The following is a 12349-nucleotide window of genomic DNA, read 5'->3' as shown; positions in this document are numbered from 1 at the left end:
TCTAAAAAAGAACAACATCATAGTATGTTGCCATTCTCTGAAACATAAACTGTTACAAAACATAGCTAATAATAATATGAATAAATAATGAATAAAAAAACATAATAATGTACCTTAGTAAAGAAAACGATTACATCTGCTTGAAGCTCGTGCAATATTACTCAGAAGCTGCAGTTACAAAAAGATATAAACAAAAATATTAGAGTCAAAATATTGTTCACTAGGAATAATAAATGATGTCACATACTTTTAGTGATCTATACATAAACTCCTGATTTTTTCCTGCTGAAAGATTAATTAGCTGCCTAAAATTGCACAGTCATACACAAAAGTAGATTTTGTTATAAAATACTTAAGTAAATAAAATATACAAGATAAACTATTGATGAATCTAAAAAATATTTTGGAAGAAGAATCTGCTGAATGGATAAAAACCCATTGTATAAAATCAATACTCAGAGAATATGAAAAAGTTCCTTCTTGCACAAGGACAGAATTGTCTTCTAGCATACAAATGATAGTTTTGAATGTAAACTATATTAAGTATGAATATTTAAGACAAGGGATTTGCAAAGCTGTAAAACGTAAATTCAGAAGTATTATTATTACAATGCTATTCAATCAGAAAGTTCTAATGTATGGTATTATGTATATTATTATTATTGGATATAGCATATGACTAATTATTATTATTGCATTAATATATTATTAGTCAAGTACATTGAATTAGGTAATAGCTACTGGGGGTGCTAAGGGAACAAGAACCAGCATAATTTTCATAAATTTGCAAAACTAGTTCCGAAGGTTTAAACACACAGCCTTCTTCTACAGCTGTAGGAATAAAAATGATAAAAGAGAAGCCTGTGCTTATGCAATAATAATTAGACCAGAAAATTAAGAAAAAGACACAAAGCTATTGTGCCATCTATTGATAAAAACCGAAACAATTAAGGTTTGTTTTAATCAGTAATGTTGAGCAAAGAGAACTTCTCCTTTTCTTTTGCCTAATATATTTCTCATGTACCTTAGTGAGAAATTTTAAGGCTGTTTTAGTTTGACCAAATGTATATTAAATTGTACTGGCAAGGAATAATGTACATACTGCAACAGTTCATATCCAGAATGGGGTCTTGAGCTGGAATATGGAATTGCCAGTTTTATTGATAATAAATAATGACAAATCATGTAATGTGTGTAGTTAAGCCGGTAAAATGTGTGCAGTTTTATAGTTGATCCCTAGAAAAGAAAGTACTACAGAATTCATAACTTCTAAAAATAACAGAAAGCTTTTTATTTTGTTCTGATAAGAAGAATTTATATTCGTGCCCCGCCTTTACAGGGTTTGTACACATTTCTGCACACGGAAATTAAGTATTTTTAAGGACTATTAATGAAAAGAATTAAGGACCTATGAGCAAATGGGAACTGAAAAATTCAATTAAAAATATTATCTATACCTGAATTTCACTTTAGTAATACCATCCTAAAAATAAAATAGATCCCTATGTAGTATGCATTATTACCAAACATGAATTAATTAACATAATTATTAATGAGTTTGAGAATAAAATAAAATTTATGCAGTTTAATAAGTGACATTTACGTTTTAATAACAGTTAGCTTTATGTTGATTTTTTTTTTTATGTCTCATTTTGTCACATATGAGGGTTTACTTGATCTGGGAAAAGTTAAATAGTCCAAACCCCCGACAGATGTCAAGCAAATTATCACCATTTCTGAAAGTAACTTCAATATCAAAGGTTTAAATAAGCCTCTTATTTAAAAAGAACTTAAAATATTAAGGCATGTTCTGATGCTATCAAATCAATTATAGTTCAAAGTGACGTAATTAAACAAGAACAGTTAAATTCAAACTAAAAATGTGGACTAGTGGTCAAAGATTATACAATTTAATTTCAATTTAATCTGGCTCAGTAACTCTATCATATGAGGAAAGAAATGGGAAATTATAGTAAAGGCTGAAATCATAAACAATTGGGTAATTTACATAATAATAACTGCCCATAACTTTGAAGAATAATTTTCTTTATGTATTCAATTTCTTTCTTCAGTATGTTTCCTTTTCATTTTAGAATTTAATTAAGGATTTCTGTTATTCTAAAAAACACTAAATGCATTTAGAATGTATAGAAAAAGTGGCTAATTTTATTTCTTTAGTAATATGAACATTCAGAAGAAATATGAAATATATATAGTAAAGGCTGGTTATAGAGCTGGTGTGGCAGAATTTTTAGAATTTAGTGACATACCTTAAAAAAATTCTAGAAATCGCAAAACTTTTAGAGTTTAGAGCAGGCATTGGAAGCAGAATTTAGTAGAAAGGCACTAAGCAGAAGAATTATGATCCACAGAGATTGCATCAGGTGGTTGTGCTCTGTGTATGATGCATTAAGACATATTAGATGAATCTTTTAAATTGTAAGTTTTCAATTTCTTTATTAATAAAAAATCCCTTTCTATAATATCTGCCCATGTGATAAGATTAGAAGCATTTTTGATATTTTCCATGCTTGTGTCTAGAGAAAAGTAGAGAAAATAAAGAGAAGATAAACATGTTAAGAAAAAGATTCTAGTATCAGGAGTAAAACATTTAAATACTATGTTTTCATTGTTCTTCCAGATGTTCTCCAAAAAGTAAGAAATTCATCGCAAACTTTCTGTAAAATACATCCATTACTTGTTGATACCATGGAGACATTTTTCCTTTTGTCACATATTTCTCGAATCTTCTAGAAGCGTGGGTCTATAAATATTGCCTTCAGATCTTTCTAAACTTTCCAAGCTGCAATGTCTAAAATACTAAAGAAAAATTATCCTTACCAATTCTGTAGCAGCAAAAAACCAGAAATATTTTGGAAAAAAAAAAAAAGGAGGGAGAAAGTGTAAAATTAATTTTGTAGAGAAAACTGATGCATATTCTGACACAATTACATGGGAAAAACTCTTACTATGAAAAAATTAAAAAGACATTTTTTATTAATTGCTTAATTAATTTTGCTTTTGTTAAGAGGTGTTTCGTAAATTGTGCTTTATAGCATTAAACCTGGTTTATTTTTCAGATTCAAAATATTGTATAATAAGTTGGCAAAATAAAATTTTATAAGATGACAGCAAAAAATAAAAATGTTTTATTTTAATGTTATTTTTTAAATATAATTTCAATACATTGCCATTATTTTAATGAAATTTATCAATCTTAACGATGTTTAAAAAATATCGTCCAAAATTTCTCAGATCTCGAGATTAAAAATTTTCTATAGAAACTGATCTTAAAATCGCCAAATGTTGATAAGTTGCCAAATTTAGAACCGTTTAATAAAAGAATTCACATCCCCCAAAAGCAATAAGTTGTTTCAGAGCTCTTTATTAGAAAAAATGAATTTCATAATGCTTATGTTTCATTTCTTGCTTAGAAACTCGAGTATGCCATTATTTATATTAGAAAAGAAAAAAGATAACCATATATGTCAGTAAATCGCCAAAAATATTCCTCCAAAATGTTAATTCACACTCAAAAATATGAATGGCAGTAGTAAAACTCAAAATGGCATTCGTAAAAACAGACAGAAATTTCAGATGTTTAAAATTAAGGGCCTTCTGCTGATTTTGGCCAAAATTAAGGACTTTTAAGGACCAAAAATCGATTCCAAAAAAATCTAAAGACTTTTAAGGACCGTACGAACCCTGCTTTGGCATTACACGGAAAGGCCCCAGCTGAAAACCCTATACAGTACAAAGTCCGTAATCCGGACGTCCATTATCCGAATGATCTATAATCCAGACCTCAAAGCCACAAACATTTTGTGTATGCTTTACGCATGCGCGTAATGCGTTTAATGTATAACGGACGGTATAAGCTAGGCTAAAATTATCTTTACTGATTTCTAAGGCATTTCAGTTAATGTTGCAGATTGCGCTGTTATTTAATCTTCTAATTGGATCCGGCTTATTATTTTTTGTATACTGTTAGAGCAATCTTATAAAAATTAAGCTTGAACTTTCGATTATGTCAAAAAGAGCTTCCAATTCTGGAGATGCCAAAGGATCACAAAGCGAAAGCATGTTTCGATGTACCGCTTCAGATAGTGAAGAAAGTGACAGAGAGGTTATTGAAAATGAAAAAATTTCTATTGACAAGTTAGTTGGTATCCTCAACACACCAATTACAGGACTTGAACAGTGGAACTGAAAAAGAATTGTCTGTTTATAGAATTAAAGAGAAAGTATTAGCACAAAAAACGAAGCAACTTAAACAACTTACATTGAAAGAAATGTTTAATAAAGTAAACAAATAAATATTAAGCTTTTTTTTTATTGTTGTTTTTGTAAATTTTGATACCCTTTAGATCATAATTGCTCTTTATTTCATAAATTACGGTTTCATATTTTTAATTGTATAATTTCTGCATGTCATCTTACCAAATCTAAACTGATGATCTATAATCCGGAAAACACCTAATCCGGAATCGCCGAAGTCCCGACGAGTCCGGATTATGGACTTTGTACTGTATTAGGCAAGGGGTGGGTCTGCCAAGCAAAAGTCCCTCGAGGCTTGAAAAGGAACTATGCTACCACCCCGGACCTCAATCCGGTGTGGCAGACTTCAAAAATTGCATCTCTCAACGCCCACGGCTATCTCCTGGGCGCGCGGGGTCGCCACTTTCGGTTCTCAGGTTTCATCGCTACCGGGCACTATAAGCTTGGAGATTTGATCAGTTGTCAAAAAGGCTGTCTGCCAGTACTAAGCAGGCTGAGTAGCAGGACATTACCTAGCAAACTCGGTGCCGTTCTCCACCGAGCTACAGAACCAACTGCCCCGTGACTTAAGCCGACCCACCTCAGGCAGGCCACTGAAGTTCCGTCTCAAAGTATCTAGCCTGAGCAGGTGGAACAGGCAAGTTGAATGATTATGTGTTCCCGTGGCTGATTCTGCCTAAATACATATCCTAGCCAGTACTTCACAGAAGTCTCTGCGTCGAAAGCCTTTATCAATAGCAACTGCTTTTAAGTAGTTTAATTCTTGATCAAGAGCTGACATAGAGTATTTAGAAAATTAAAGAATAAATGAAAGCTAACTTTTATCTAGACGAATGATAGACCTTGAACTGTGGCAAAAGGCAAACGGATCTTTTTTGTTATAGAGAAATCTTAATAAGTAAATTAATTGCTTTGCATTACACATACAGGGTGTATCAGTATAGCGTTGACAAACTTTCAGGAGTGCACCTAGATGATGAGAAATCACGTAGGAATATATGGTCGGAAACGCTTTCCTGGCACGGTAGTGACGGCACAAAAGCCAAGAAAGAAAGGAAAAGAATGGGGTGAGACAACATGTTTATTATTCGGAGTACAACAAAAACAAAGAAAAAACAGTATAAAAGAAACAACGATCACCATGAAAGAATGCGTTCGAAATTACGACCTGGACAAGCGTGCAGGAACCGTGTCATGCATCTTCCATGTGAAGATGTGACGCATCACGCATGCCCAACTACATAAACCCCAATATTACAATATACCGAGGATCACATAGCTCTCGACAAAATACGACATTACGTATGCTAGTTCGTCCCTCTCTGCGCATGCGCTAGTCATACTTCGTCACAATTTCGCCAAGACCTCATAAATCGCCAAATAAGTCGCGAGTTGCGTTTCCTACCAAGGCCAACTTATACTCAAGGCCTGCCAGTGTGAAAATATTCTTTTGTGTTTTCAGTGGCCTCCGTGAAATTGCTACTGAGGTACCCGATACAAGTAATTGTCTTGTTATATGCAAAATTTAAAAATGATTAATCTGCAGTAGTCAGAAATTATATATTTCTTTTTAATAAAAATATTTTTATCTAGAAAGAAAGCATGAAATTTCAAGTTATCTCATTTTTTTTTTTTCCATATATAACCGTCGGCTACTTGATTCCGATTTTAATTCCTGCTTGCATCTAGATATATGCTATTTTTAATTGTACTTATTAGAGTTACCTATTCTAATTTAAGGGCAATTTAGAGCACCTGTTTTACTTTTAAATGATTTATATAATACGAAGTTAGCAGGTAGCTTCAGAGCATAAACTATTTCAGCTTAAAATTTTACTCGTATAAAATCAGTTGTCCTGTGCAATAAAATAATTTGGAGCTACTATTAAATATATAATTAAGAAATTAATAAATGATGATCTAAAATTTCTTAATACATAAGAGAAAAATTATTTCTAAAAGAGATTTGGTTTTAGGTACTGAAGATTTTTCTGTTTTTTTTAATTAATATAAAATACTTTTTTAGGAATTATTAAAAAATAAAATTTTAAATAATGCAGATTTAGAGCTCTGAAGAGTAAACGCAACACTACAGATATTCAAAATAATACCAAATATTTCAATATCACCGTCAGCATATAATAATGACATACATGACATTAATCACAATGAATCCTTATATAAAATTTTAAGCATGTTAGTGATGATTATCAAGTACTATTTCAATATCACCTACAGCATATAATAATAACATGTATGACGATAACAGTTTTTGGCGTGCATCTGCCAGACTTCGCAAACACAAATCTCACATTCCACCAGCTATCTATTTTTCTTAGTAATACTCATAAATTATATGTTACTGCATTGCTATTTTCCTCAAAGCTGGAAGAAAGCACTTATTGTGCCTATTCCGAAACCTGGGCAGTGCCATTCAAATCCTCAAAATTATAGACCTATCAGCCTCCTATCTTCGTTATCAAAGATTTACAAATTTGTGATACTTAAACGCCTGAATGATTTTCTCCGGAGCCAAAAAGTCCTTATTGACTAGCAATTTGGTTTCCGAGTAAAACACTGCCCAGCGCACCAGCTTCTGAGGACAGTGGAGTTCATTCACGAAGGCTTTCGTAGCAAAATACTCATTGGCGCCCTTTTAGGAGTTCCATGGTGAGGCAAGACACAAGTATAATATATAAGCTTTATTTAACACATCAATAATAACATTCCGATGAAAAGGGAAATTCCCGCTTCATACACACCGCTCTCTCCTCACCATCTGCCGCTCATCCGAGGCGGGCATGCGCAGAACTCACAAAAATTCGTATGCTGTTCCCATAGCAACACCACAGAGTATCTCCCCAGTGAGGGAGACCGAACGATGCACAAAGAAAATATACAGAATTTATATTATACAATAAGTGTGAAGGTAAAAGGTACAATATAAAACACATAATAAATTAAACTGGATAATGAAATACTGAATAAATAACAATATATATAAATTGTATATAGTAGGTGGTAGACAGATGTTGAGGGAATTTGACAAGTCGTCCAGATTTTGTGATAGTTTTAGAAACATGTGGCATGGTAGGTTTCAAAGTGTCTGTCTTATTGGAAGGTTTAGTAAGAGCTTCCTTCTTCTACATTAGGTACTTAGTATGTTGATGATCTACAGATAAGTTGCCAAGAAGCAGATATGAAATATGTCGAGAGACAACTACAGATCGCAGTTAAAAAGATTGTTAGCTGGACAACTCAGAATGGGTTCAAATTCTCAAGTCAGAAGACTGTATGCACTTTAGCAGAAAGCATAATGCAACCCTGAGCCAGAGTTGCATCTTAATGGCTCAGTGATTCCGGATGAATCTGAAATAAAAATTTTAGGAGTTTTGTTAGACAGAAAACTTTCTTTTGTTCCGCATGTGCTTCACTTAAGGAAGAAATGCTTTAAAAATCTGAACCTCCTAAAAATGCTGTCGAACATCTCCAGGGGGGGGCAGATCGCTGTGCTATGCTCCGTGTTTACAGGGAAATGGCTCAGCACAGCTTTCTGTGTTGTTGAAACTTGATCCTGTTCATCATCAGGCTGTCCGTACCTGTTTTGGGGCATTTAGGATGCCTCTCATTCAGAGTCTATATGTTGACTTACTTGAACCATCTCTCCAGTTAAGGTGTGAGCAGTTGTCTCTTAGTCATTATTTTAATACACTATCACAACTGATACATTCAAGCAACACCACTTTGCACGGTGACTTGTTGTTTGTTCGCTTGTTTGAAACATGACCATCTTGCATGTCTTCTTTCCTCCAAAGAGTCCAGCAGTTGATTGAAGAACATCTTCTAACTAACTTGAAGGCCGAGACAGTAAAGCATTTTGACATTGCAACTTCAGAAAATGCACAAATCCAGCTGCTTAATGTTTTCCATCATTTGAATAAAAACAATACGAGCGACCTCATATATAAACAACTTTTTCTTGAGCATAAACATAAATACAGCGGCTACACTCCCGTATACACTGATGGCTCAAAAGCAGCCAATCATGTTGGATCCTCTTTTGTAATGGTAAATCATACAGAAGAAAAGCAGTTGCATGAGGCTTGCTTGGTGCTTACTGTGGAGTTGACTACTAGGTACTATGCCCTTTCATACATATCAAAGCTAAGTCAGAAAAAGTTCATTTTTTATTTTGACTTCTATAGTGCACTAAATGCTCTGCAAGCGTTTACTGAAATCTAGAATTCTCTAACTATTGAAATTTTAAAATTGCATTTGAATTTAACTATTCGTGGATATTGGATTACTGCTGGGTGCCAGGACACATAGGTATTAAGGGAAACGAACTGGCAGACGTTACTGCAAAATTTGCTGCAAGTTTCTCTGCTAGGTCTGTTCCAGTTAGAGATATCATCATGGTCATCAAAAACAAGATCATAAATAAATGGCAGCAACTTTGGAACCTTCAAGTAAATAACAAGTTACAAAGCATTAAGGATAAAGTTGAATATTGGGAGGCTGTTGGAAACCGGAGGGAGGAGACAATTTTAACTCGCCTTAGAAATGATCATTGCCATATTAACCATAACCATCTTTTAAAAGGCAAAAGATACTGTGGTCCCAATTGTAATGCTGTTTTATCAGTTCATCACTTTTTAACTCAATTCCCTAATCTTAATAGACACGTATGAAGCATTTTAACAGCTGTGACTTACCTTTTTACCAAATAATTGGAAAAGAGGTCATCACAAATTTATTTCATTACACGCCAGAGTCGGGTTTTTATCATTTACTCTGAATCATGTTTTAGAATATTCGTCTGTATTTGAACACTGTAGATTTCAATATAAGTCATGTTCACATCTGTAATCATTTCAATGCTATACAGTACAAAGTCCATAATCCGGACTTGTCGGGACTTCATCGATTCCGGATTATAGATAATCAATTTAAATCTGGTAAGATGGCATCCAGAAATTATACAATTAAAAATATGAAACCATAATTTATGAAATAAAGAGCAATTATGATCTAAAGGGTATCAAAATTTACAAAAAAAAAAAAAAAAAAAAAAAAAAACTTAATATTTACTTGTTTACCTTATTAACATTTCTTTCAATATAAGTTGTTTAAGTTCCTTTGTTTTTTTGTGCTAATACTTTCTCTTTAATTCTATAAACAGACATAATTTCTTATTCAGTTACAAAGTTCTACTGTTCAAGTCCTGTAATTGCTGTGTCGCGAATACCGACTAACTTGTCAATCAAAATTTTTTCGTTTTCAATACCCTCTCTGTCACTTTCTATCGGAAGCGTGCATGGTTTATGCGCATGCGTAGTGGATGTGCGTATTAAACACGCGTGCATAAGTTTGTGGCTTTAACCCCTTGAGGACCAGCGCGCCGGAAATAAAACTCAGTCACGGGACCGAACGCTCTGAAATGGAGCGTCACTACCGGCCCGCGCATTTTAAGCAGTTAAGCCCAAGTTTACAAAAATATTCGTATAAAATCAGCATTTTAATAAAAAGACTCCAAATTTATAAATTATATATATACTATACTTCTATTTAATATGTATTAAAATAAAAAATATAACGTTAATACAAATGAATGAAATATGCAAAAAACTAAAATTATTACTATGCACATGAAAACAAATACTATACACAATAAAACAAAGCTGCAAATATTACAAACACAAAATAAAAAAAGAGGAAATTAAGAATAATAATATATTCTGAATAAAATCGAAATTTAAAAATTCTGCTGTGTGTGATATAGTTCAAAACAAGGATCCACACAGAGTCCAACATTGCATATTTTGCACTCATAATATGGCTAATATTACTCATCCCGCTAATCCGCTGAATGTACTCCCCCATATTCTCCTAATGAAAAAAACAAAGCAATAAACAAGTCACTTGAACTCACACGTGCCCTTTCAAACACCCGTGCTTCCCAGTTTGTTTATATTAAGTAGAAGAAATTCTTTCTTCCATTTCACTATTTTATTAATTCATCTATTTCGAAATCTCGCTCTGTCAAACCTCAAAAGACAAACGCAATTCTACTCCAACATTTCAACTAATAAACGTTCCATAAATTTCCACAATCTGTCAAAATATAAACACAGCGAGCAATAAATCCCAGCCCTTTAAAGAGCCGTGATTCTCACTTTGTTTACATCAATAAATATATCAAATACAGAAGCATAGAACAGAAACCAATGCCCGTTCATGAAGGTCAAATACCATATGAGTCGACTGTTGTGAAAACCGTTGCCGTTTAACGCCATCTAGTAGCATTTAAAAATTCAAATAAAACGTTCCGATTTCCGATTACGCATACGCGATGCTGGTCTCTCCATATCAATCGGAGCTCTTCGCGTGGAAGCGGCGCTGGGCTGATAAGAGTGGAATCGCTGCGTCGCGTCCACGCGACCTTGGTCACGAACGGGTTAAGGTCCAGATTATAGATCATTCCGGATAATGGACGTCGGGATTACGGACTTTGTACTGTATATACCTTATATCTTATTTTATGTCCTGGTTTTAAACTTGTATTTAGAAATATCTGACATGCACAAACATCCTTTCAGGTTGTGAGCCAAAACTCAAACAAACAAACAAAATTTAATAAAAATTTTAAAATTTAATTAAATTAACTTTTAAAATAACCTAAATTTCTAAATCTGAGGACATGAATTTTCACCAGTCGGAAAATCAAAACAGAAAAGTAACTTTCAATTTTTCATATCACTCTTTCGTTTGCGAGATTAAAATATCTATTAATTCTTTTCCTTCTACACAGAACGAATACTCTTCTAGAAAATAAGCTCTCTTATTAATTGGTTCTTCACTATCTGATTGATAAACCTTTCTTTCATCTTTGATTTAAATAATCAATTTATTTATTACCGTAATTTCCGGAAGAAAGGCCGCATCAGCGTAAACGCAGCACTCGAGAAAAATGGCGGGAAAAAAATTAAAATTACACAGAAACGCCGCAATAGATTAAATTGCGCGTGACATCGTCGTGGGCCGTATAGATGCAAAAACTCAAACTAAGTCCTGATATATGACATACCAGTTAAGAAAAATGCATGAAATGAAACCATAACTCAAAAATAAATTAAAGGTAAGAAATGTATAGCTTCTGTGCCCTTTAGAGACATTTTCAAAAATTTTCCGCTCCCTTCTTACTTAAAAACTATCCAACAAGTACTTGTACCCAAACTGATGGGATCTGTATTTGGGAAAATGCCAAGAAAAATTCATTCATGCTGAAGGGGAAATACGTCAGAGTTCGTTATTGCGAGGCAGGTGGAGTCGTGTCCGCCTTTGAAAAAAATTGCAGAAAAGGCAGGGGTGGGGAGAGGATGGGTACTGGAAGATTCATCGAATCACAGAGGACAGAGACTATTCAAACTGATGAGAATGTTGATTTGAAAGGGGGAAGAATGTTATTGTTCTGAGATCTCGTTTAGGATGAATAAGGCATGTAGGTCCGTTCAAGGGAAAGAATGTAAACAAAATAATGTTCGCAAAAAGCAACTGAGTGGTCTTTTGTGTGGGAACAGCACCAGTCTATGCACAATGACAAGGCCATCCAAACTACGTACAATGACCATCATAGGAAATATTTTATTTTCAGTGCACCTAAACGCCGCATGGGTAGAAATGCCGCAGCCGCTGAAAATTTAAGTTTTAAACACGTAAACGCCGCGGCATTTCTTCCGGAAATTACGGAAATAATTTCTTTTTGGTCGAGTTTTTATTTCTAAAATTATATAAATAATGTTAAAAATAACTCATGTCCACAAAAGACAAATATAATTACTGTTTTAGTTACTAAGCATAATTTTCTCACCCCAGCCAATAATGCCATATTTTATTAATATAGCTTTAAAACTAAATTTTTACATTTCTCAAAAATATTTTCTTCTATCTGCTATAAATAAAATGATTATTCTCTATTAAATTTGTTTGATCATTAGCAGTCAATTTATTAACCTTTGTATAGATATCAGGAATTAACGGCATTAAAAAGGTACTAACACCTAACACCTTT

The 12349-nt window shown here is 33.4% G+C and overlaps 1 protein-coding gene across 1 annotated transcript in view; it reads left to right on the top strand.

The window, feature by feature from the left end:
* The window catches only part of LOC118187370 (3-hydroxyacyl-CoA dehydrogenase type-2-like), a 137616-nt gene that overhangs the window by 12396 nt on the left and 112871 nt on the right, over window positions 1–12349 (top strand). The window lies entirely within an intron of this gene.

This window comes from Stegodyphus dumicola, chromosome 8 (genome assembly GCF_044657685.1).
Source record: "Stegodyphus dumicola isolate Sdum_Otavi_A_Nest chromosome 8, ASM4465768v1".
NCBI classification, from domain to species: Eukaryota; Metazoa; Arthropoda; class Arachnida; order Araneae; family Eresidae; genus Stegodyphus; species Stegodyphus dumicola.
Note: the sequence above shows the minus strand (reverse complement) of the source record. Positions and strands in the feature narration are given on the sequence as shown.